At 39.4% G+C, this 24,751-nt stretch overlaps 1 pseudogene; it reads left to right on the top strand.

Moving 5' to 3' along the window:
• LOC131220899 (probable LRR receptor-like serine/threonine-protein kinase At1g56140) overlaps positions 1-24,751 on the top strand; it is a 42,208-nt pseudogene that overhangs the window by 12,126 nt on the left and 5,331 nt on the right.

A 24,751-nucleotide genomic window follows, 5' to 3' on the forward strand; every position in this document is an offset into this window, starting at 1 on the left:
CAATAGAAACAGTAGATGCAGTATCATTAACAAAAGGCTCAGAAGAACCAGTCGCAGAAGTAGCAGAAAGAGCATGACCATGGCCACGACCTTGACCACCACGTCTATGACCGAATGAGAATCCATAGGCACATAAACGGCAGTCTTGAATACCGTGACCAGTCCGTCGACAATAAGCGCACCAATCTTTGTACTGAGCGACGACATGTCTCACTTTTTTACAGCCGCGACAAGTTAAAGGAGTGGAACCACGGTTTGATGCAGAGGTGGAAACAGTGAGTGCCGGGTCAGATGGTCCCTGAGAGAGGACTTGTAGTCGTTGTTCCTCAGCTAATAAATCATTAATAAATGAATTTATTGAAGGAGTTGGGCTACGGTTCAGGAGAGTAGCCCGACAATGCTCAAATTCCGGACGCAGCTTCATAAGAAACTGTCTAACTTGCGCACTATCGCGCATTGTTTGGAATATCTTAAAGTCATTAGGGAATTCTGAATCCATCATAGCCATCTCTGTCCAAATTGTAACCATTGTAGAGTAGAATGTTTGATTACTTTTGTCACCCTGAGTAAGGTGCACCAGATCTTGTTCCACGCGGTATAACCTAGCTGCATTACTCTGTTGATAAATAGTCTGGACCTGAGCAGTGCGATGTGGCGTGAGGCCAACAACAATGGATCGATCGACCGAATCGAGAATCCAGGTAATAATCCATCTAGTTTTCATTTCCCACTCAGCCACTTTATCGACATCTGTGGAAGTGGGGACAGTAACAGATCCATCAATTAGTCCCCACAAACTATGACCCTTGAGAAAGCTCTAAAAGTAGATGGCCCATAGATTGTAGTTGGTACCATTAAAAACTACATCGTGGGGCCTCTGTACGGGAGTCTTTGTCCATAGTGAAGAAGTAATATAAACCACGCTAAGGAAGAAGGTACCTTGCAGCAGGAGGGCCGGTTGCAGGGATAGGTAACAACACCAGCACCAGCACCAGCAATGGGGACTGTGCGGACGGAGGCAGCAGGGGCGTGCGTAGCACGTGCAGAGCAGAAGCGTGGCCAACAGGGACGTGCACAACACGTGCGGACAGAGATCGGATGAGGCTGGGGTGTGATCGGACTGGCCTGGGTAAGATCGGATGGGCCTGGGGATGATCGGACGGGGGTTGGTGATGGTCGGACAAGGCTGTTGACGCAGCAAGAGCGCAGAAGGGGAACAAGGGTGGTCCGGAACAGGGTTTTCTGACGTAAGAGGGGCCAGATCTGTCAGGAGATAGTGCCGGCTATAAAGGAGGTGCTGGATTAGGATCGGTACGGCTCTGATACCATGAAAGCAAAGAGAAAATGATGAAAGTAAAGAGAAAACGATTCTCTTTTGGTTTTTTGTGTATTTGAGACAACCCTAAAGGGTTGAATATATAGAGCTTTACAGACGTCTATACAAGGTAAATATTTAAAAAACAGAATCATCTATCTATGGAAATTAGCTATACATCATCTATCTATAGAAATTAGCTGTACAAGGCATGTGGCCTGTCTAACAGATCCAAGTTCGTGCTGAGCTTGAGCTTGATCTTTCGAGTCGAATTCGAGTTCGAGCATATGAGCTGACTTCAAGTTTAGGTTTTATAATTATATATATAATATAAAATATATAATATATAATATATTTGAATATATAAATATATACAAAATATTTATACTAAGTGAACCCAATCCGAGTCGAATTGATTCGAACCGAGTCAAGTTCGAGTCAAGTTCCGAGCAGAGTTGAGTTGAGTTCATCCTAGCTTAGACTCAGCTCTAATTTTTTTTTGAACTCAAGAAATCAGCTCGACTCGGCTAGAACTCAGTTTCCGAGTCGAGTTGAGCAAGTTAACCGAGCTAACTTGGTTGGTGTACAGCTCTACTTACATGTGTGGTTTAGGAAGCTTCATTTCTTCTGCAAGAATAATCAACAAATATTGAATATATAAATCTTTTATAAAATTAACTGGACCTGAGCCTGACCTGATCTGATATAGCCCGACTTTAACCAGTCCATCACATGGACCCAACCCGAACTTCACTAGAAGTGACTAGCCATGTGGAGCCCATTATTGACTTCCTGATATCCCCACAATGCCCTTACAGGTGGGCACTTGACCAATTGTAAAGTGCCTACGTGGCATTTTTTCTAGTCACCGGATGTTGAATTTTATGAGTTTGCTTGATTTATTTTGAGTTGGATTCTGTTGCAGGGGCTTTGGCTATAATAATTTCAATGGGCCACTCCCTCGAGAAATAGGGAATTTGGTAGCTCTGGAAGAACTGTAAGTTATTAATCATACCTTTGATATCCAGCCCATCTACACAAGTATACATCCAAGCCATCCAGTGCAGATGCCCAGAACTGAATATCAGGTTGCTCCACTCATCATATGGGCCACAGTGTAAAATTTTCACAGCCTGCTGAAGCAAGTTTTTTAAGTGGTCTACTTGTTCAGTACATCATGGCCCACCAGATGAGCTGCGCAGCCTATCTTTTAGACCAGATCTGCTAGGTGCCAGGTAGCAATCATCTGATCTTTATGATGAATCTCACACTGTAATTCAATGTGGGTGCTTCACTCTAGTGGCTAATGCAGGGGCATTTTCACACCAGGCTCGAGTGGGGTGGCCTGTGGGATGCAGGGACACACTCGGGGTGGGCGGCCCGTGTGAGGCGGGTGGCTCGTGTGAAGCAGAACCCATGTGAAGTAGGGCCCAGGGGGAGTTCCGCCAAGGACCTAACCCATGGGATGTGGGGCCTGGGCTATGAGATAAAGGGATTGATTCGCCATGATCTATCTGTTTGAGCTTTTAGAGCAAGTGGTTAATTGTCCTGCGCCATGTTCTATCAGTAAGTGGTTAATTGTCCTGCATCAGTGGCCCACCTATTGAAGCCATGCAAGCAGTTTTGTTTTATTGTGCAGGGGCCCATAACCAATTTATGGCATGATACTTCCATGGCCCACCTTTATATTTGATTGCTGCATCAATGCCTTATCTAGTGTCTGGGCATCATGAACAACTAGGAATAGCATACAGCAGAATGATTTACAGACAGATCAGGATCTTCCAAATGATCAAACACTAGGGCCCACCAAAAGTTGATTCCACAATGTTCTTAATTCACTAGATTACTATCAGTGGGCCCCACCATCTGATCACAATCATATTCCAACTGTACAGTGGAAGGTCCATGATTCACTGATGATCCTATGTATGTGATGGGCAATTGTCTCATGAGTGTGATCGATTTCCAACCATCGATCATGTATTTGAGAATGACTTGCAGTTCAACTCACGAATTCTTTTACTTGGACAGTTTCATGGACGGTGTCCGTGCCAGCGGTCCCATTCCTTCAACATTTGCCAATCTAGGAAACTTACAGACAGTGTATCTCTCTCTCTCTCTCTCTCTCTCTCTCACTTTTGATCTTCTTTCTAAGTAATGAAATTATCTTAAATTTAAAATTTTCACATTATAAACCATGTTGTAATCTCAGGTGGGCCTCTGATAATGAGTTCACTGGCTCAGTACCGGACTTTATAGGAAATTGGACTAAGCTTAAAGTTCTGTAAGTTATTATAATGAGATTTTGTACGACCCAAAACATACATCAGGTGGGCCGCTGACAGAAAGTGTGCCAATCTTATGATCATGGCCGTTCAATAAAATGCCACTAAGGGTAGTTAAAAGCAAAATAGGTTAACAATCACACTGGAATCCTTTATTTTGCACGGTCGGGATGATTTGATTGATATGCTTTGGGATGATACCCATCTGTTGGGGGTCCCTCCTAATGAGAAATTGGGATCACTTGATATGTGTGGCCCATCCTTGCTGCCTTAATGCTTCTAGCCTATCACCACTATAAGTACTATGTTTGGTCTATATTTGCAGGAATTTGGCTCAAAATTACTTAACTGGTCGCTTGCCTTCATCTCTCGGCAATTTGATATTCATGCAAAACATGTAAGTTATGCACTGCTTCTAACATGTAAATAAAATTTGTTTGGCCATGATCATGATCATGATGTAGATGACGGTCATGATGTTAATGATCATGGTCATGATGTATTTGTTGGTAATGATACTTGGAGATATATGGCGTTAATATTTTTATTGATTTTTTTTTTTTAGGACCTTTAGTACCAATGCATTGTCTGGAGGCATCCCAAAGGAACTCGGAAACCTTCGAAGTCTTACATCATTGTAAGATATCCTTAATTCCTTAATACATAATTAAAGTAATTATGTAATTTTCAATTAATTTAAGATGAATTTTGGCTCTGATTACAGTAAGGAGTTGTTCAATGATCTACTGTAATCACTGATACTATTTTTTTGGTGCAAGCAATTGTTATAATCATCGGATCTGATCCTTGATCAGATGGGGTGTCACACATGGACCACCACTCTAGACCCGACACTATGGCACTTACAATTTATCATTAGTCCCGATAGGGCTGTCAATGGGTCGGGTTCTATGGTACCTATGCCCGGATAAGTTGGTTCAGGTCAAGCCCAGTCCGGATCCTTTCCAGTCAGGGTCTAGTTCTTGAAGACCCGGACTAGGTTCTGATTGGGTTTGGGTACCCATAGGGCATCAACCAGGTCTTTGGATCTTGATTTCAAGTTGGGTTTGGGAAAAATAAGAGCATTTACATGGTTGGGGCGATCCAATTGGTAGATTAGATTGCACTCACATGTGCCACTTTAACATGAGCATGGTGTGTAAATGTACTCTTTTAAATGTGCGTCACCTAGGAAACTTCATTTATTTTGCTAGAATAATCAACAAATATTAAATATGTAAGTCTACAGTTGAAACTAAATGGAGCTGACCCAACCTGATCCAACCTGACTTTAACCGGTCGATCACATGGACCCAACCCGAACCGATTACCCATATGGGGCCCATTCCCGACTTCTTGATATCCCCAAAGTGTTCTTGCAGGTAGGTACTTGACGCAGGGAAGGATGTGATGAGTCGATCACCGTCTTCCTTGGGGATAACTACTCCGAATCCATGGAGCTTCTCTGGACTTCTCACAGAGATTCCTCGAATCCACACGAGGGATGAAAACAGAAATAATTTATAATAATTCGAAATAATTAATTGATCATAACAAAAAATAAAAAATTCAATACTTCAAATAGTGAACTCAAACATAGGACGAAGTTTTAGAATCAAACTCCAACTCAAACTCCCTAAAAAACGTGACTTATTATAAATAGTAAACTTACTATTTATAGCCAGTCATGATTCCTACTAAACTTCATGGTTTTCGGCCAAAAATAGTGTCCAATTTTGCCTAACCACTTTATTCTCCTAATTTTTCGAAGCCCTTTTCATGTTGGCCATGACTCCTAAAACTCCAATGATCAAAGTTATGATCGAAGTCAATCTTACTATTTATGGTAAAAATGAAAATAAAAAGGACTTTCGACCGTCAATCTGATGGAATCTCGCAAATCCGGCTTGGGCAACCCAGCATAGAGGGTTGGTTGGCAAAAGTAGCTTCTCCTACCCCAAAATCATATATGATATGTCGAAAAACTCATTCCGGTTTGCGAGATACGACTGTTTTAAGGTTCTGACGTTCCTAATCACCTCCACCTCCGATCGGGCCTTCTCTGGTCCATCTTGGCCATGAAAGTGTCTGCGGCCCGCTATACATCAGTACTTGACCAATTATCATGCGTCTATGTGGCATTTATCTAGTCATTGGACATTGAAATGATGGTCATTGGACATTGAATTTATCATTTTGCTTGAACATTTTGATTTGGATTTCTGTTGCAGGGCCTTTGGCTCCAATAATTTCGCTGGGTCACTCCCTCCAGAGATGGGGAATTTGGTAGCTCTGAAAGAACTGTAAGTTATTAATCATATTTTTGATATCCAACCCATCTACACAAGCATACATCCAAGCCATCCATCAGGTCAGCCACCCAATGCAGATGCCTAGGCCCGAAAATCAGGTTGCTCCACTCATCGTATAGGCCATGGTGTAAAATGTTTACAGACAACAGAAGCAAGTTTTTTTAGTCTACTTGCTCATTACACCATGGCCCACCTGATGAGTGGCCCAGCCTATCTTTTAGACCAGCTCTACTAGGCGCCAGGTAGTAATCATCTGATCTTTATGATGCATGTCACACTGTAGTTCAACATGGGTGCTTCGCTCTAGCAGCCCACTGATTGAAGCCATGTAAGCTGTTTTGTTTCATTGTCCATGGTCCCATAACTAGTTTACAGCATGATACTTCCATGGCCCACCTTTATATTTGATTGCCGCATCAATGCCTTATCTAGTGTACAGCAGAATGATCGCAGACAGATCATGATCTTCCAATTGATCAAACACTAAGGTCCACTTAAAGTTGATTCTGCAATGTTCTTAATTCACTAGGAACGTAGCAAAAAAAATTTGCCTACAAAAACTAGATTACTATCAGTGGGCCCAACCATCTGATCACAAATCACAATCATGTTCATGGCGGAAGGTCCACAATTCACTAATGATCCAACGTATGCTATGGGCTATTGCCTCTCTTTTTTTAAAAAAAATTAACTCTCATCACACCAACTGTTATATTTTGTCTCATGAGCGTGATCGATTTCCAACCGTCAATCATGTATGAGAATAACTTGCAGTTGAACTCACAAATTCTTTTATTTGGACAGTTTCATGGACAGTGCTGGCGTGAGTGGTCCAATTCCTTCAACATTTGCCAATCTAGTAAACTTGCAGATAGTGTAACTCTCTCTCTCTCTCTCTCTATTTGCTTCTAAGCATTGAAATTATCTTAAATTTGAATTTTTCACATTGTAAAGCATGCTATGATCTCAGGTTGGCCTCTGATAATGAGTTCAATGGCTCGATACCCAACTTCATAGGGAATTGGATTAAGCTTAAAATTCTGTAAGTTAATGAGATTTTCACTTTCCTCTCTCAATTTAATCATTTCTTTTCTCTGACTTAAGGCTGCAGTTGAACTGCTTATATCTCAGGCCTGAACATTACAACCGGGCTTGGCCCATCTATTTCGCAGTCTTGAAAGTTCAGCCTGACCATGGCCCCTTTTTACTAGTAATAATCATAATAGATAAGTTGTCCAACCGGGTCCGAGCTTGGCCATTTGATTTACCAGATCTGGATTTCAGGCCCATATCTAACCAGCCATGAGTGCGACTTACCATAGACTGAAATGGGTACAACTTGCCGGACTCGTTCTTACTTGGTTAGATTTTGGACTGTGACTCGCCTAGTGACTCGTTCTATTCTCACTGATACCGAGCCAGAGTCAACTCAGTATTGGATGATATTTCAAACCATGTGATAACTGGGCCTAAAAATCAGGGCCGCGACTGGTCCATTTGATCATTTTTGTAGAGAATTTTAACTCGTGAATGCTAATGTAGAAGGTTTCAAGGGAATGCTTTTCAAGGTTCAATCCCATCGAGCTTTTCTAATTTAACATCACTAGCCGATCTGTGAGTATTCTCATTGCTTACTCATTTCCAATTTAACTACATTCTTTCTTTTATTGTTGTTGTTTAATATTTGACGATCTGTTGATCGTATATAGGCGCATTAGCGACATAACGAATGGGACCTCATCGTTGGCGTTTATTAAGAACATGAAGAATTTAACCAACTTGTAAGTGATCATTGTATCAATCTATATTTGTTTTTGTTTTTGTTAATGTTGTAATAGTAGTAATTGTTGTTGATGCTGCTGCTGCTGTTCTGATACAATTGTGTTTGCGTTCAGAATCTTGAGAAATAATAGGATTTCAGATACAATTCCAGCCGATATTGGAGAGTATCAATCATTACAGCACCTGTACGTGTTCACATCACAATCTCCTATGTTTGCTCAGTGATTAGCCCAGGTCCACCCATGAAAGTCATCAACAGCCTGGGTATGGGCGTAGTCTGAGCCTGAACAGAAAGGGTCCTATAAATGGGAGTGGGCCAAATCCATTTATTCTTTGGTCTTGAAAATAGGCCCAGGCCCGGTCCGTCAGCCTAAAAATGTTACTAAAGACCAGTTGGGCCCAAAAACCCTCAAATGAGCTATCTTGGTCTGTTAATATCCCTTGGTGGTGGTCAGCCACTTGATTCCAGTGCTATCAGATTAATCAGTTTGTATTTTGTTTTCACTGTTGTTAACTTACTTTGTTGTTTTACGTTTTCAGGGATTTGAGCTTCAACAATTTAACCTGTGAAATTCCAAGTTCTCTCTTCAATTTGACTTCACTTCATTCCTTGTAAGCACCAAACACCCCTTTATTCATGTCATTTTCATAAGAATATGATTTTTAACTTGAGTTTGAATCAAATACTAATGTTTTTACATTAAGCTTAATGTACAAATAGATGTGTGCAGCCCATTGTGATGCTTTAATGACATCAAATCCGTCTATCATGTGGAAGTGGGAGGCTTCCCACACCATTACGGACGCACACGGGTAAGACGGTCGTCCAGGAGAATGTCATTCATCTTGCCATAGAGAATATACGAACACTGACAAATAAGAGTTTGGGGTTATTAAACACAACAAAATGAAGGAGAGTTAGCATAGCTTGTGTTTAGGAGACCAAACGGAAAGGGGCCAAAACTAGAGAAATCGATGTATATAAAGTTTGGTACATAGGAAAGGAGTCAAGGGCAATGAAAGAAATGGGGTATGGGTGGTGGCAGATGAAAATTTAAAGGATAAAGTTGAAGGTGTTAAGAGAGCAAGTGATAGGATTTTATTAATAAAACTTGCATTAGCAGAGGAGATAATCTATATTATTAGTACATATGCGCTACAAGTAAGGTTAGAGGATAGAATAAAGAGACAATTCTGAGAGAATATGAATGGAGTAATGCAAGAAATTCTGAATGGTGATAGGATATTTGTAGGAGACTTGAATACTCATGTAGGAAAAAGAATGTAGAGGATATGAGAGCGCACATAAAGGAGATATCTTTTGGAGAAAAAATGAGATGGTGATGCTATTGTTGATTTCATTATGGCATACAAGCTAGCTCTACCAAACTCATACTTCAAAAAGAGAGATGAACATTTAATGACTTTCAATAGTGTATCATACACAAGCCAAACATAATTTTTTCTTCTAAGGAAAAGATAATAATCAATATTTAAATATTGCAAGGTCATACCAAGAGAGTATCTAACTATGCAACTGAGGTTAATAGTTATGGATGCTTACATTAAGAGACGGAAGAAATTGAGTGAAATTAATAGGTTTCTAAAAACTAGCGGGTGGAATTTAACAGGAGAGAAGTAAATTGATGGAAGAAAGAAAGTGGAATGTCAAGGAAAAAGTAAATGTTATATGGAATGGGATGGTTGCGTGCATTAGGAAAGTGGCAAAAGAATGTTTTAGGAGTATCTAGAGGGAAAAAACCAATCATATAAGGAAACTTGGTGGTGGAATGACGATATACAAAAAGCTATTTATGAGAAACATTCATGTTCCAAAGCACGGCAAGGGACTAGAGAGTATGATAATTTTGAATAACATAAAAATGCCAAGAGGATTGCAGAGAAAGTAGTAAAGCTAAGTTTAACAACAGATTGAGAAGAAGAAAAGGTGACAAAAATGTCTTCAAACTTGCAAAAATGAGAGAGGGGAAGGGTAAGTACTAGATCATATCAGATCCATTAACAGTGATAACCAAAGGATACTACTAAAGGGCAATGAGATCAATGAAAGGCGAAAAAGCTAATTTCAAAACTTGTTAAATGATTACCATTCGTAGAGCATAGGAATAGAAGGAACCATAAACTCAAATGACATCAGAGACCATAGATACTTTCGTAGGAATAGGATATCAAAAATTGAAGAAGCTTTGAGAAAGGGGAAAATAGGGAAGGCCCTTGGATCATATGGTATATCAATAGAGGTTTGGAAGTTATGTGAGATGTTGGGTTATTTGGCCGACAAAGTTGTTCCACAAGATTGTTAGACCAAAGAAAATGCCAAATGCATGGAGAAAAGGTACCGTGGTTCTTATTTATGAGATTAAGATGGAACTGCAGTAACTATCATGGGGTGCTTTAAAATCTAAAGGATTTAAATGAGTCGGACTAAAACAGAGTATATGGAGTACAATTTTAGCAACAACAGGAGTGAAAAGTAGGAATTAGTTAAGGTTGTTGACTGAGAAGTTTCCCAAAATGACCACTTGTGATACCTTGGGTCAATATATTCATGATAGTGGAAAGATTGAGAAGGATGTTCCCATATATTTTGAGTGGAAGAAGCGTGTGTCTGGAGTTTACTTGATCGTCATGTACCACTTAAACTGGAAGGGAAATTTTATATGACTGCTCTAAGACTAGCCATGCTTTATTAAGGAACAACATGTTCATAGGATGAGTTTAGCTGACTTGAGGATGTTGAGATGGATGAGTGACAAGACAAGGAATGATAGAATTAGATATCAACGTATTCGAGGGACTTAGGAGGAGCGCCAATTGGTAAATAGACTCATATTGTTTGGTCATGTGTGATGGAGACACGCTAGTTAGTAGTTAGTTGGTACAAGTTGAATGCTCTAAAAGGGCAAGGAGGAGGCCAAAAGGCCCCTGATAGAGTGGAATGGTAGAACAGGATTCGTGTAGCCGATCCCACTTAATTGGGAAGGCTTAGATGATGAGAATGATGAATCCATCTATGTGCTCCCCCCTCCTACTCTCCTTGGCTCGTAGGTTGATTCGAAATTCAAGTTAATCCACATATGTTTAAGATGACACAATATATTAATTAAGGCATAACATTCTGTCTCCCAAGAACCCTTGGTTATTATCTTTGTCACATCCACATGACTAGTGGATTAGGGCTTGCATGGTTTTCCAGGGCACAACTTGAACAACGACATTTAAAATCATGTGTTGTGGCCCACCTAAATTTTGTAACAGCCTGAGTTTTTTGGGTACATTCCTGGTTAGATGCATTTATGAGTAGACTATGTGGAATACAACGAACACAGTGGACCTCTCGTAAAATCTAGAAGGTTTTTAATGGTGGTTGTCATCATCCCAACTATTCCCTGCTGTGGCCCATGCCTACCTGAGTCTTGGATCAGCCTAATTTTTTGGACACCAAGGAGAAAATTAAGGGGAAAAATGATGGACGGATTGGATGTCATTAAAACATCATGGTGGGCCCCAAACATTAATCTGTTAAGAATAATGTAGAAACCTTGTATTGAATCCAACCTCGTAAACTTGGTATTATTTGGTGATGCATTTTGTGTTTCTTTTAATCCATCTCAATCTGCAGGTTTCTTGGAAACAATAGCTTGTCCGGTAGCCTTCCTTCCAAAAAAAGTTCATCACTTGCATACATGTACGTTCATTCGACTTCTCTTTATTGAATTAGTAGTCTAAATTGCATTTCCCTCACTTGGCCATGTTTGAATGCATTATCGAATTGAATTTGAATAATTATCTCCATGAAATGAAAATATCAAAACCGCAGCTATTCTATAGTAGTCACATTGAGGGAGTAGGCTCCAAATTGCAATTAAGTTTCCTTCAAGTCAGACGGAAAAAAAGAGTGAATTTGCAATTTGAAGGATACTTCTTGATATGCTTGCCAATGCAGCTACAATGCGGTCATTTCCTTTCTACTGGACTAATTATCCCAATTCAATATGATAGTTAACTTAAACCATACATGGAATTGGAAATTATTTGGAGTACCATTTTTAGTTGTCTCTTTCATTGTTCTATTCAACAAAAGTCGATTGAAATTTTTGTTCTTCTTTAACATGAATACCATTTGCTATCATGTAAAAGGCTCTAATATCTAGTGTTTTTGTTGGCGCTTATCTTATTTGATGAATTTGTTTATTTGTATGTTGTGTCGGCAGAGATTTGTCATACAATCAATTATCAGGAAGCTTTCCCTCTTGGATCACACAAGGGTTACAACTGTATGTCTAAAAGAAGCACAAAGCTTGCTATTTATCATCATTTCTCTTGCTACAAAACATATCATTATGCCATTGAGGCTGGGTTTGGATGTACTATGGAATCAAAATGCGATACTTAGTTTAATAAAATTGATATAACCAAATTGTAGTAACCTTAGTATTAAGAACAAATAGTCCACAATTCGCGGGTGGGTTCCTCTCAAGTCCAACTTGAGAGTAACTCAGTTGCAATTTGAAGCCCACTCAGCTGCAATTTTAGTCATTTCCGCTTCATTGAACTAGTAATTATTGCAATTTGATTCAATTGAGCATCCAAACGCAAGATAGGACAACATCCTTCTTTATTTCTTTCGCATGATATATAAACATGGTTTTAGATTTAGATCCAGACCAGTTATGACCCATTTCAAATACCCCACAACCATGACCAGGTTAATCTATGTGCTCTAGAATGGAGCACATGGATGTAGCAGTGTTATGTCGGGTACCCATATTCTATGTAGAGAAGTGCCAAGTGATTCCCAGGATGTGAACATAGCATGAGTGTGAAAGATCAAGCACATCAGGGCCATTCATCAGGTGGGTCCCACTTTGAACATGCCCTTGGAAATAATCAAGCTGGTCCATGCACCCTAGGGGCCACATGTATGAATAAAAATACTGTTGGAGAAAGAAAACAAATGCTATGTATCCAGTGCATGTGTGTGGTCCATGCCAGATTCCTGGGCTGGGGCATGCCCACAGTGGTTCCCACCTAATGAGTGGCATGGATCTCTCACACATCTGCAAGTCACCTCTTTAATCTATCACCTCAGCAGTTCTCTTCATGTACTCCCCAACAATGTAACAACACTGACAGTAAGCTCCTTTCAAATTGTGTCCTGTTTCAGGAACTTGGTCGCCAACAACTTCGTCATTGATAGTTCTAATAACAGGTATATTAATCATAAGCGATGCCGCTCTAGTCTTTTGACAAAACAAAAGCATTCTTGAGTAACTGTCATAACTGCCTAAGGAAACATATTTCCTGAATTGGTTGTTTATCTTTGATCCATAAGAAATTGTCATAATCTTTAGTTGCATGTGAGTGTTTGATTCTCTGGTATTCAGTGCTTTGCCTTCAGGATTGAATTGTCTTCAGCGGAACTTTCCGTGCAATTGGGATTCTCCAATCCGTAGGCCATTTCTTCTTCTTCTTCTTCTTCATTTTCATTTGGCAGTGTTTGGATGCATGCATGAATCAAATTGTAAAAAATAGCAAATTTATAATAGTATCCATAATGAGGAAGCAACAGTCTATCAGAATTATGTTTCTTAAGCTACTAAATTGCAATTTCGAGCTGGGATCCTAAAATATGAATTTTATGGAAGGACACTATAAATTGGCTATTTCCATCTTGCTAAAATATGGCAGCCCACATACACTCCACCACATGTGCCAATGTGGCCCATGGGTGCAAGATCCATGCCACCTATCAGTTATGTCCCATTGTTTAGATGTCCCTGCTCATAAACCAGGCTGATCCTCATATCGGGTGACCTGCAGATCAAGAAACAAATGGATGGGTAGAAAAGCTCATCCCCCATGATTTGCCTCTGGAGTTGTGGCTCTCTTGATAAGTGGACCAGCCTGGAATTTAGGCCAGGGCATTTACATGGTGCGACACACCTGATGAATGGCTTGCATCACATGGGCACATGTGCATTTAGATGGGCCACCCTATACATGCATGTGGGATCAACTAACCTCTATAATGAAAAATAAATTAAATTTCTAAAAATGGCCATAATCTGCTGAAAAACCTTGTATTAAATTCTTTAGGGTTTGGTCAGCTAAATCAGACATTCTGTAGCAGTGTCTGATTCTGACACCCATTTAACCATACTCATGTAACTGTAGGCTTTGATCGATGTCAATGTTTTATTGGTTTACAGATTCTTCATTCGCAATCAAGTGCGGCGGCAAAGGGATGACCTCTTCCGATGGAACGATGTATGAGAATGATACTGAACCTCTTGGCGCAGCAACATATTATGTGACCGACGATACCAAGTGGGCCGTCAGCAACGCTGGGTTGTTTCTTGAGGGAAACAATGTCCCATACATCTCAAGCTTGTCTTCTCAGTTTCTGAATACTTTGGACTCGGAGCTCTTCCAAACAGCAAGGATATCTCCAGGATCGCTAAGATACTATGGACTCGGGCTTGAGAATGGCCTGTACAACATAACTCTGCAATTTGCTGAGGCAGCTATCAGAGATTCAACTATTTGGCAGTGTTGGAAGGCGTGTATTCGATATTTATGCTCAGGTGTGTACTTTATAGCAGGAATCATTTTCTAACTTTGCGTTTAGATGCACATTGAATCGTGAATGCTCGGCTAATCAAGAGTTAATGAAAAAAGAGCTAATGATTATTTTTCCTAGTATACATAGTTAAGAAGTAGCCCAAATTGTAGTTACATCTCTCTAGACCCTTAACATGAATGCCAATGAAAGTTCAATTTGGTTACTTCTAGTTAATTAACCTAACAAACAATTGCAAATTAATTCGATAGTGCATCCAAACACGCCATAAGTTTTTTTTTTCCTTCCCTATCATTCAGGCATTCTTTTCAAAATTTTCAGAAATTTTCAATCGATGATTGCCTGTGAAAATTTGAAAAAAACATTATGTTTTAGCACTGTGCTCGAGCGTGGACCATTTACAAGTATTATCAGTTTATCCCTATGTACTAAACTTTTGGTTCTACTTAGATTTAGCACAAATGTGGAGAGAGTAAGATATGGAGTAGCCTACTCTCCCGAGTGGCCTTCACATTTCTCTTTGTTTTATATGAGAAGGTCAACATGTTGATCAGAAGTATTGATTGATTGATGTCTCTGGTCAAAGCATCCGGTTCATCGTGATTTGGTGTAATTTATTGAGTGAAAAACTTAGAAAGCATGTAGTTTTAAAAAGGATGGTCAAAGAATGCATAAATAGGTTTTTTCCCCTAGCCGCATTTATATCACAAGCAATGTTGTCAAAATCATTGTTATATTGTAAATCATAATAGGGTTTGAATCATATGGAACCACACATCATATGATTTCTTTTCTAATTTTCTTAGGAAAAAAAAAAAAAACTCATCCATCATTCATTTCCCATCAATATGCACCAAGTAATACCGTGTCATTATATTGTTGAAGGATTCTTGTCCTTTATTTTTTATCATTCAAGAAATTTACCTTTAAAAAAATGCAAGAATCCTTTAATAATTTGTGATCTTTTTATCTTTCTTAAGTACAGGATTACGTTGGAAAGGCAGAATTTAATTATGTACACCAACAAAAAAATGATATTTTGATTTCCAACCATCATTACCACAATACATATAGGTCAACATGTTTGCAACCATCCATATTAACATTCCAGATAAGTTATAGATCAATTTGGTGTCTCGACCAGTTAGGAAGTAAGAAATCATAGAAAAAGCTCCATGGTTTGACTTTCAACAGAATATTAATCATTTAATATCTTATAAAGAACATAATAAAATAATTGACCTTTTTTAAACGGTTCTCAAAGCCCCCACTAATTTAAAAACATAAAATGAAATCCAAGTGTTCATTAAAAATGTCTATTGTTCGATAAGGTTTGATATTATTTTGATTATTAACTCCATTGCAAATGACTCGCACCCAAATATGCCTTGTCGAGAGGCTTTCATTGATCTAGGAACAAAGTATATTGCAGGTTATGGTCTAGCACAGGTCCTTAATTGCGTTCCCTGAGGGGAAAACCCCTCTATTAAATGGTAAGAGCAGAGAGAACTAGTCTGTTCCATGGTACAAAGTAGACTAGTAGAGTAACACAAATGATGCATAAAGTCCTAATCTATGGTTCTTCATCATCAGAGTGTTAATATCATTGATTAGGTGAGCATTTTAGTGCTTTAAGGATTCAAATAGCATTAGCATCCATGACTTGTATTTCCAGGAAGTCCGGAAGTTTCGATTACATCTTTGTCTTGTGCTGTGGCATTTAAGAAGTTCAGACAGAAACAACACTGGGCCATTCTGCTGAAAAAACTAGGGGTCAACACGGATTGTAATGACCACTTGAGAGACCACCTGGGAATTCAGCTCACCCATTCGAACAATCAACATGAGACCACTGTTTGGAGCTTTGGATGGTCAGTGAAGCCACCTCTATAGCCTTGAACAGGACAATCAGTGCTGGGTCAGTCTGCTAGTACTCAGACTGTTGGCACGAAGTCCTTATTAGGGATCCAAAGGCTAGTGCAAAGCCAAATTTCAAAAGGATGAGTTCTTGGACTCTCGTTCTTACCTTGTACTGAGTGCCAACACAGGGAGAAGGGATAGAAGGGTTTGCAAAGGATCTGGAGAGCTCTTAAGCAATCTTAGGAACCAAAATGACATGAGTTGTTGGAATGAAGGGCAAAGGGGGTATTTATAGTGGCGGGAGATGATTATTTCCCACCCATGAGGTGGCTACACGGTTATTTCCTGCATGAAAGTTTGTTAGGCGGGTTATATACACATGTCGTGCTGCCATTGGATGACTCAGAGTGCTTTTCGTTGGCACACTCTTGGTGTGATACATTGGTTTTGCATTGATCTTGGACATTAGCGCAAAGTGGACTTCTGTTGAAGAGAATGGTGCCACGTTGTCTTGTAGACAGTTTGCATGGTGCGGCATGCAAGGTCTCGTGCTGCCCTTGGAGGTGAGCATGGAGTGAGTTTCATCTTCGCGAAGACTGCTTAATGACACCTTGCATTGTCATTGGACCATGAGCGGGGAGTATGAACTAAGAACCATGAACTAGCACTGGCCAGATCGTTAGCGGCAGATGGTGCCAATGATTGTCTCACATTGCCCTTAGTTAACACATGACATGAACCTGCGTTGGCTTGGAAATGAGATCATTTCGAGTTGGCCCAACACCAAGTTTAGTTTAAAATAGAAGAGAACAAGTATTATTTGAATCAAGGTATCCCGTATCGGTATCGGTTGGCGTAACGGTGCCCTTCGATACCGATACGGATACGGGGGCGTAACGGCGATACAGGGGCGTAATGGCCTGTAAAGGTGTAAAAAAAAAATTTGCCAAAAAAACATGAAAAATTATGGATTAAATCCGGAATATTCTAAGCATTCCAAATATGCATTCATTTATAAATTGGAACATGTTTATGGTGGTGTAACGGTCCACTCTTTGGTGAAAAGTTGTATCGGATTGTCTAATGAATTATGAACCAGATAACTTGGATTTAATTGCAAAACTCATATATTTAATTTTCTAAGTATCTACTATCAATGATAAATATATTAGAATGAATGTAATATGAAAATATCTTACATGTGTAAGTGTTTGCAATTATTTTTCATAATTCATAAAAAAAAAATGACAATAACAATCTGTAAAATGAACATTAATATGTTACACTATGATTAACACATCATATTCTACCATTAAAACATCAAAACATTCCATAAAAAATAATTTTTCGAATTTAAAAAAAAGGGCCAAAAATCGTGCGTAAATAGAAAAAAATTATAAAAAAATATAAAATGATAACAACAATCTGTAAAATGGACATTAATATCTTTTATTATGATTAACACATCATATTCTACCATTAAAATAGCAAAACATTGAATAAAAAGTATAAATACCTATTTTTGAGGAATTTTTGGAAAATGGCCCACAGAGCTTCGAATCAAGAAAATCCTTAATATAATTTGTTTTTATTTGTAATATCAAGCTAAGAGTGGTCGAAAATAGCAATAGAATTATTTAGAAAGAGTTTAGAAGAAAGAAGTTTTGAAAAAAAGGTGAAAAATCAGACCTTAAAAAGCAAAAAAAAAAAAGAGGCCATTTTTTTACCGTAACGGCTACAGAATCGGGGGGTGACCGATACGCCCTGTAACGTCTCGGAAAAATCCGTACAAAGACCCAAGTACCACCTTAGGCAGAAATCCTTAAGGACCAAATCCTTTAGAAATTAGACGGGAATTAACTAATTGCTAAACTAGATTATCTATGAAATTAGCTCTAATCACTTTAAATACGATCTGTAAGACCCAAAACGAGTAGAACCGTTAACGCTACATTACCTAAAAACCTAGGATCAATCTCTAAACCCAGTTGCTCACGGGAGCACACTGAAACTCCGTATCGGACCTGGACCGCGCATCTAAAGTCCGATTACCATGAAACTATACACTAATGACCACCTTATTGGGCTTGACTACCATCTCGGAAATCAAGTCCAGATAGTATCCCGAAACACACAACTTGAGCCTAGAGCGAAGTGTGTGAGAAACGCGAATACCTTTAGAAAATGAACTGAAACTTAAGTGAATTGAGTCGTTCGCTTGTAGGCCAAATCTAAGGTTTCAGACCATCAGATTCCGACCCAACTACACCCTCGGATTAGGAAAATTTTCCAACATAGGTCAATGTACTTGTGGCCCTGATCGAGTGTCGATAACCGTTGAACTGAAACTGATCCTCCGCGGTCGATCTGTAAATCCATCGAACCGAAAACTTAACTTGACCTAGATCCAATGTCAGGGAACTTACTCCGGACCGTACGCAGAAAAGGGGCCTCCAAATGTGCTTCGTTGGACCAAAACAACCAACTTTTGGCTATAACCTAAGTATGCCATGGCCCTGGGGCCAATCTCATTAGTTCTGGGCCTATATAAGCACCTAAACCCACCCCTCTCTCATTACATACGAATTTGTAAACCCTAAGAGAGAGAAGAGAGCAAAGAGGGAAGGAAAGAGAGAGAAAGTGAGAGAGAAAGTGGGAGAGAGTTCCTGGGATTTGATCCCACCACTCCACGTGCTTAACCACCGCTTCTGTGTCGATATACCGGCGATTCCAATTCCGTTTTCGGGTAAGAAATCCTAACCCTTAGTTGTTTTAGGGATTCGAAAAGAGCAGATGGTGGAATAGCTAACCTATTTCATGCTATAAGTTGTCGTTGTGCCGTAGACAAAGACATAGTGTTCAAACTGAGTTCATTACGAGTTTACCGGCGAAAGGTGCGGACTATAAATGTTTAGGTTATGGTTTGTCAGTTAATGATTTATGACTGACTTGATTGCTATCACATGTGCTTAGTTACGATGTTTCCACGTATTACACACATATATATGAACTATGTTGAAAACAATGCATTTCATGTGTTTGTTGAAATGTCTGAATGAATATGCAATTATGATTTGTGCTTATTATGATCGATGTTTGGGAATACATGATAGTTGTACGTGTGGCGACTCCTATGTCAAAGGATTCGCTATAATATGTGTTTTAACTAATTTATTACATGTATGTAATATGTGTAGTCTAAGTGTTTGATAAAATGTCTGAATGAGAAAATGCTTAATGTACTTAATGAGGGTGTGGAGATAGGATTCTCAATTCCCTCATACGTAGTTACAGTTTTCTTTATGTAACCTATCTTACTACTATGTGATTTACAAATGAAATGCCTATCTATGATGACATGTGTAGTATGTGTCTGTTGCAGTGCTCGAATGAGATTTACGTTTAGATTTGATTGTCACTTGCTGTCTTAGATTATCACATATAAATGCTATTGTTTGGAGTGTGGTTGGGGCTACGATGTAGTCCAAGCAATTGGTAATGGTTTACGATTGGTGGCCGAACTGGTTAGCCACGACGGATACGTTCGATGAATACGAGTCGTACGGTGATTATCGACAGTGGTTAGGCCACGAGGGGTGCGTACGCGATCCATGTTGACAAATTCAACGTACGCTTGTACCAGTTGAGATTGTCAAATAACCCGATTGACCCGCTGTATGTTCACCATGTATGGACGCTACTGCTTGAATTTAAGGTACCAACTTACCAGTGAAAAGCTCGTTTAACCTTGGTACCTCGATCCGCTAAGACTCATGAGCCGGACATAGTGGTATGGGACACCGTGGTCGAGCTGTCGGCTTACGCTGGGGTGACGAGCCTCCCCGTAGTGTTTAGTGAGCAACTTAGTCTCGTAAGCCGAATACAGTGGTATGGGACACTGTATTCGAGCTGTCGGCCTACGATTAGGTGACAAGCCATTCGTAGTGATCTCGAGCGTATAATTGGTCTACGATGAGGTGATGAGCCTTTCCATAGTGACTTCGAGTATAAACTAAGCCTGCACTGATGGTGACGAGCCTCTCCGTAGCGACCTAAAACTGCTATCATATGCGATTAACTAGGATTGACGACCTTAGATGGATCATTGTTTGGGTAAATGATATAAAGGGAGGTACCTTAGCTTCCCGAATCTGCTGTATGAATAAGCCTAAATAAATTATTTGGCTAACACGACCATGCACCGCATTGCATGTGCTTTGGCGAGGAAGCGCACGTTTAGGGAGTTTGTCATGCGCGATCGTGAGATGATGTCGCTGAGGGAGTGCAGGCGAGGGCATGCATCATTACAGCATACCATTTTTGCATTAACAAGAGTACTTATGATATGAGTGTTGTACTGCTTTATCATTACTGCTTGACTGAATTGATAATATGTTAACCTTTGCTTTATAACTCCATTTAGTTGATCACTCACTCCCACTCTGGGACGGTGTTTTAAAACACCAACCAGACCCTAGTTTAACTGCAGATGATGGCGATGCTTGTGAGGCGGAGCCGGATTTCTATGATGACGAGGAGGAGTTCTCCTATTTGCAACTCTCTGGCGGGTCTATATAGACCTGGAGTTGCGTCACTAGGGCTACAAGGATATGGATAGATGACATTACACTTCCTCATTTTGTATTTTTTGGAACCAAACATGTAATTATTTAACTTGGTAACCTGTTCATACTCTAGGGACTTACAACCATTTATATACTTTATATCTGTATCAAAGTCTGCCGCTTGCGTAATTTAACTGTCTCTGGAGTATGATATGCTGCTTTGGTATAATTCTATTCATGTTCAATGCACTAATACGGACAACATTAATCATCATTATCTATGTTGTATAAGTGATGCGTTGGAACTTGGGAGTTGGGCTCCTGCTCGACCCCCGATTTTCAGGGCATTACACGCCCGTATTGTAACGGATACGGGACACCCTGATTTGAATCATAAATCATAGGATTATAGAATAGTAGGATTCATCTACCTATAAGAGATTGAATACTTCAAATCGTTTTGCTTAAGATTCAGCTCAAATCATAATCCGTACATCAACTATGATCCCAAGTCATTGATTTCCAAACATTCAGTTGAGCCGAGTAGGCATGAAAATAATACCAATAACCATTTCTAGTTCCTGTAATGAAGAGAGTGGCCCTCAAATTGCAGACTTAAAAGTAGCATACTTGCAATTTGGAGCCTAACCCATCATAAATGCAATTTAGTTTTTCTACTTAGACCAATAATTGCCAATTACATATAATAGTGCATCCAAACGCAGTTTCACTATATCACCATCAAACATCTTATTAAAATTTAGGCTTGGGATAGTTAAGAGGGATAAGGAAACTAACAGTTCAATAGAACATTGATAGGACAGTCATGATAAGGGTCATCTTGAACTTTGACATTGGTTCCCACAAATCTTGAAATGCTAAAAAAAAAAACCATGCTTGATCTTTGGGCAGGACATGCATTTCTGATAAGTAGTTTGTGAATTTGATGTCATAATAATCTCAACTAGTTTTGAAACTCTATTGATTGCTTCTCCAGGGAAATCTTCAATTGAAAGATTTTGATATAAAAAAAGCGGCAGGTGGGGCCTCTCAGCGCGCCTTTAGGGAGACTTTCCAGGCTAACGTAACTGAGAATTTCCTTGAAATCCATCTCTTTTGGGCCGGTAAAGGGACTTGCTGCATACCTGATCGAGTTACTCTTGGGCCATCCATTTCGGCCATCAGTGCCACTCGAGGTAATATATCCAGGACTGAACATTATAATTAAATTCCGTAAGTTTCTAGCTGTTTGATTCTAACAGATGAATATCTGGCCTCTTTTTTTCTTTTTCTTTTTTAGATTTGACGCCAACTGTCAGTAACCATCCGTCAGGTTCAGGAAAGAAAAACAAAACTGGTTTTTTTGTCGGGATTGTAGTTGGTCTTGGTGCTCTGATCTTTATATCCATTTTCTTAGTTTTTATCTGGAGACGAAGGAGAAGGGGCATCGATGAAGATGAAGGTAATACCAACATTGTTAAATTAAGGTGCATTTGGATGCTCAACTGAACTGGATTGCAATTCATTCAAATCATTACAGAGGAATGACGAAAGTTGGGGGCGACACTGTAATTGCAATTCCATGCATGCCAACTTGAAATGGTCGCAATTGCAATCTTGTTGCTGCCAATACTTGGTCACTTTCTGTTTTATTGAAATGGACTATTATGATTCAATTTGACTAAGCATCCAAACACAACCTAACTGATATGCATTGAAACTCCAACTCAGACTTGTAACTCAATAGGAACGGATTTGAATCTTTGGTCTCAACCAGGAGAAATTACAATTTTGTTCCAATAAAGTTCTTGTGGCCAGTTTGCTTTCTTTGGCCATATTCGGATCCAGGTGGGCAGGATTCCATTCCACCCAGATCAATATCCGCAACATTTCAAGCAGGACTGAAACATCCTAGATATTGATTTGGGGTTAAAAAAATATATATATATTTTTTAAAAGTGGAAATTTTCTACTCTCTATACTGGACATCCCATTTACTCTGCTATCTCAAACACACAGTGGAATTGATGAACATCCGGTTCACCAAAATATCCATCGTGATTGTGATTTAGGGTACATCCTAACACACACTTAGGGTGCGCTTGGATGCCCTTTTGAATCGAATTGCAATGATTAGTTCAGTAGACTGGAAATGGCGAAATTGTAAAGTATTCATATTAAGGGAATATTATTGAAATTGCAGTATGTTACTTTCGAGGTTGGACTTGAAAGGAGTGGAACTGATTGTCGTTACAGTCTGGTTATTTCATCGGGACTGAAATGAATGTTCACAATTTAATTGAGTTGGGCATCCAAAAACATCCATACAATTTGTTTTAGCAAAGCTCATGTTAAAAAATGGAGACGTGTGCATGCATTTGAGTTTTGTCGTATTTAAGTAGATAATATGGTATGGTCCTAACCTGCCTTCATATTTGAATTCACAGAGTTTCTAGGCATGGCCGCCAAGGCAAACACTTTCAGCTATTCTGAACTAAGGACTGCAACAGATGACTTCAGTCTGGCAAATAAGTTGGGAGAGGGAGGATTTGGGGTTGTTTATAAGGTACTTTTGTTCTGTTTGGACTGAAATTTAAGAAGAAAAAAAAGGGCAATTTAAGAACTAAGAGTGTGTTTGGAAGCTTCCACTTTTGTAATTAAAATGGTTTGGCCCAAATCACATTTGAGAAAAGAATGGGTTTGTAATTCTAGACCATTCTCGTCTTATTTAGTTTGGGTTGAGAAAATGGAAAAGAAAAAAAAAATTTCCAATTTGTGAGGACATCCAAACAGGCCTTTAATTATGCACTGTCTTGATAATATGACAATGGATAACAACACATGCATATATATGACACACGGTCAAACGTACACAGATTAGCAGGCATGGTGGATGTGTGGATTAAGGAAGAACATCACTGTTTTCCCTAGTTGATGATCCTTGAATCTTTAAAACAAGAAATAATATTGACATTATTGAATGAAAGTGCTGTCTTCAACATACACGATGGTCTTATTTAAACGAAAGAGGGCGCAGTTTCAAACTAGGAAACTTCCCCGAAATAGTAAAAATTACCTTAAAATAGTAAAGATCTCTATCACTACCCAATATCATAAACCACCCTTAGATGACTAGACAAAAACATTGTACGTCAATCGGACTCGGAAAACTGGCTTTTTTGAGAAATCCCTGGAGGCCAAGTGGCTCCATCAATTTCCATGTTGTAGGGCCCGTCAATAGTTTTCCACCAACATGTATACTGGCAAACCTGATAACAGGTCACAAAGATATGGCCGTCAAGCTATATTCACATTTAGGTCATTTTTACCCAATCAGGGCCGTTCTAGCCCAAATTCGTGCAATCCTCGTACTCCATTGAGTTGTTCATGACCTGTTCTATGTCATTAGTACATCCATCCATCCATGCACACAAATATACAAACATAGATGCATGGTAATGAGAACATTCATTTATTTTATTTCAATTCGTGGTATTTTTCTAGGGAACACTTTCAGATGGACTGGAAATAGCCGTGAAGCAATTCTCAGTAGCATCTCGTCAAGGGAAGAGTCAGTTTGTAACAGAGATTGCTACCATATCTGCAGTGCAACACAGGAACCTCGTGAAGTTGTATGGATGCTGCATCGAGGGAGATAAGCAGCTTCTGGTTTATGAGTATCTTGAAAACAAGAGCCTTGATCAGGCACTCTTGGGTATGGGACTGTACCTATTTTCATTAAAACACTATTCTTATAATGGTTTATCAGTTATCATAGAGTAGGATGTGGAATCCTACCACCCACACGTACCAACCCGGCCTGTGTGTGCCAGATCCAGGCCATTTATCTGGTGGGTCTCACCATGGATGGGCCATTGCCCAAATCCAGGGCATCCAATCGTTAGGTGATCCATGTGTATGAAATAAATGGACAGTTAAGAACCACATTTGTCATAGACAGGTTACCCGCCTGATGATCATACCAGTGTGATATTTGGGCCATGGCATATGAAAGGTGGGCCTCA

Source organism: Magnolia sinica, chromosome 12 (genome assembly GCF_029962835.1).
Source record: "Magnolia sinica isolate HGM2019 chromosome 12, MsV1, whole genome shotgun sequence".
Classification (NCBI taxonomy): domain Eukaryota; kingdom Viridiplantae; phylum Streptophyta; class Magnoliopsida; order Magnoliales; family Magnoliaceae; genus Magnolia; species Magnolia sinica.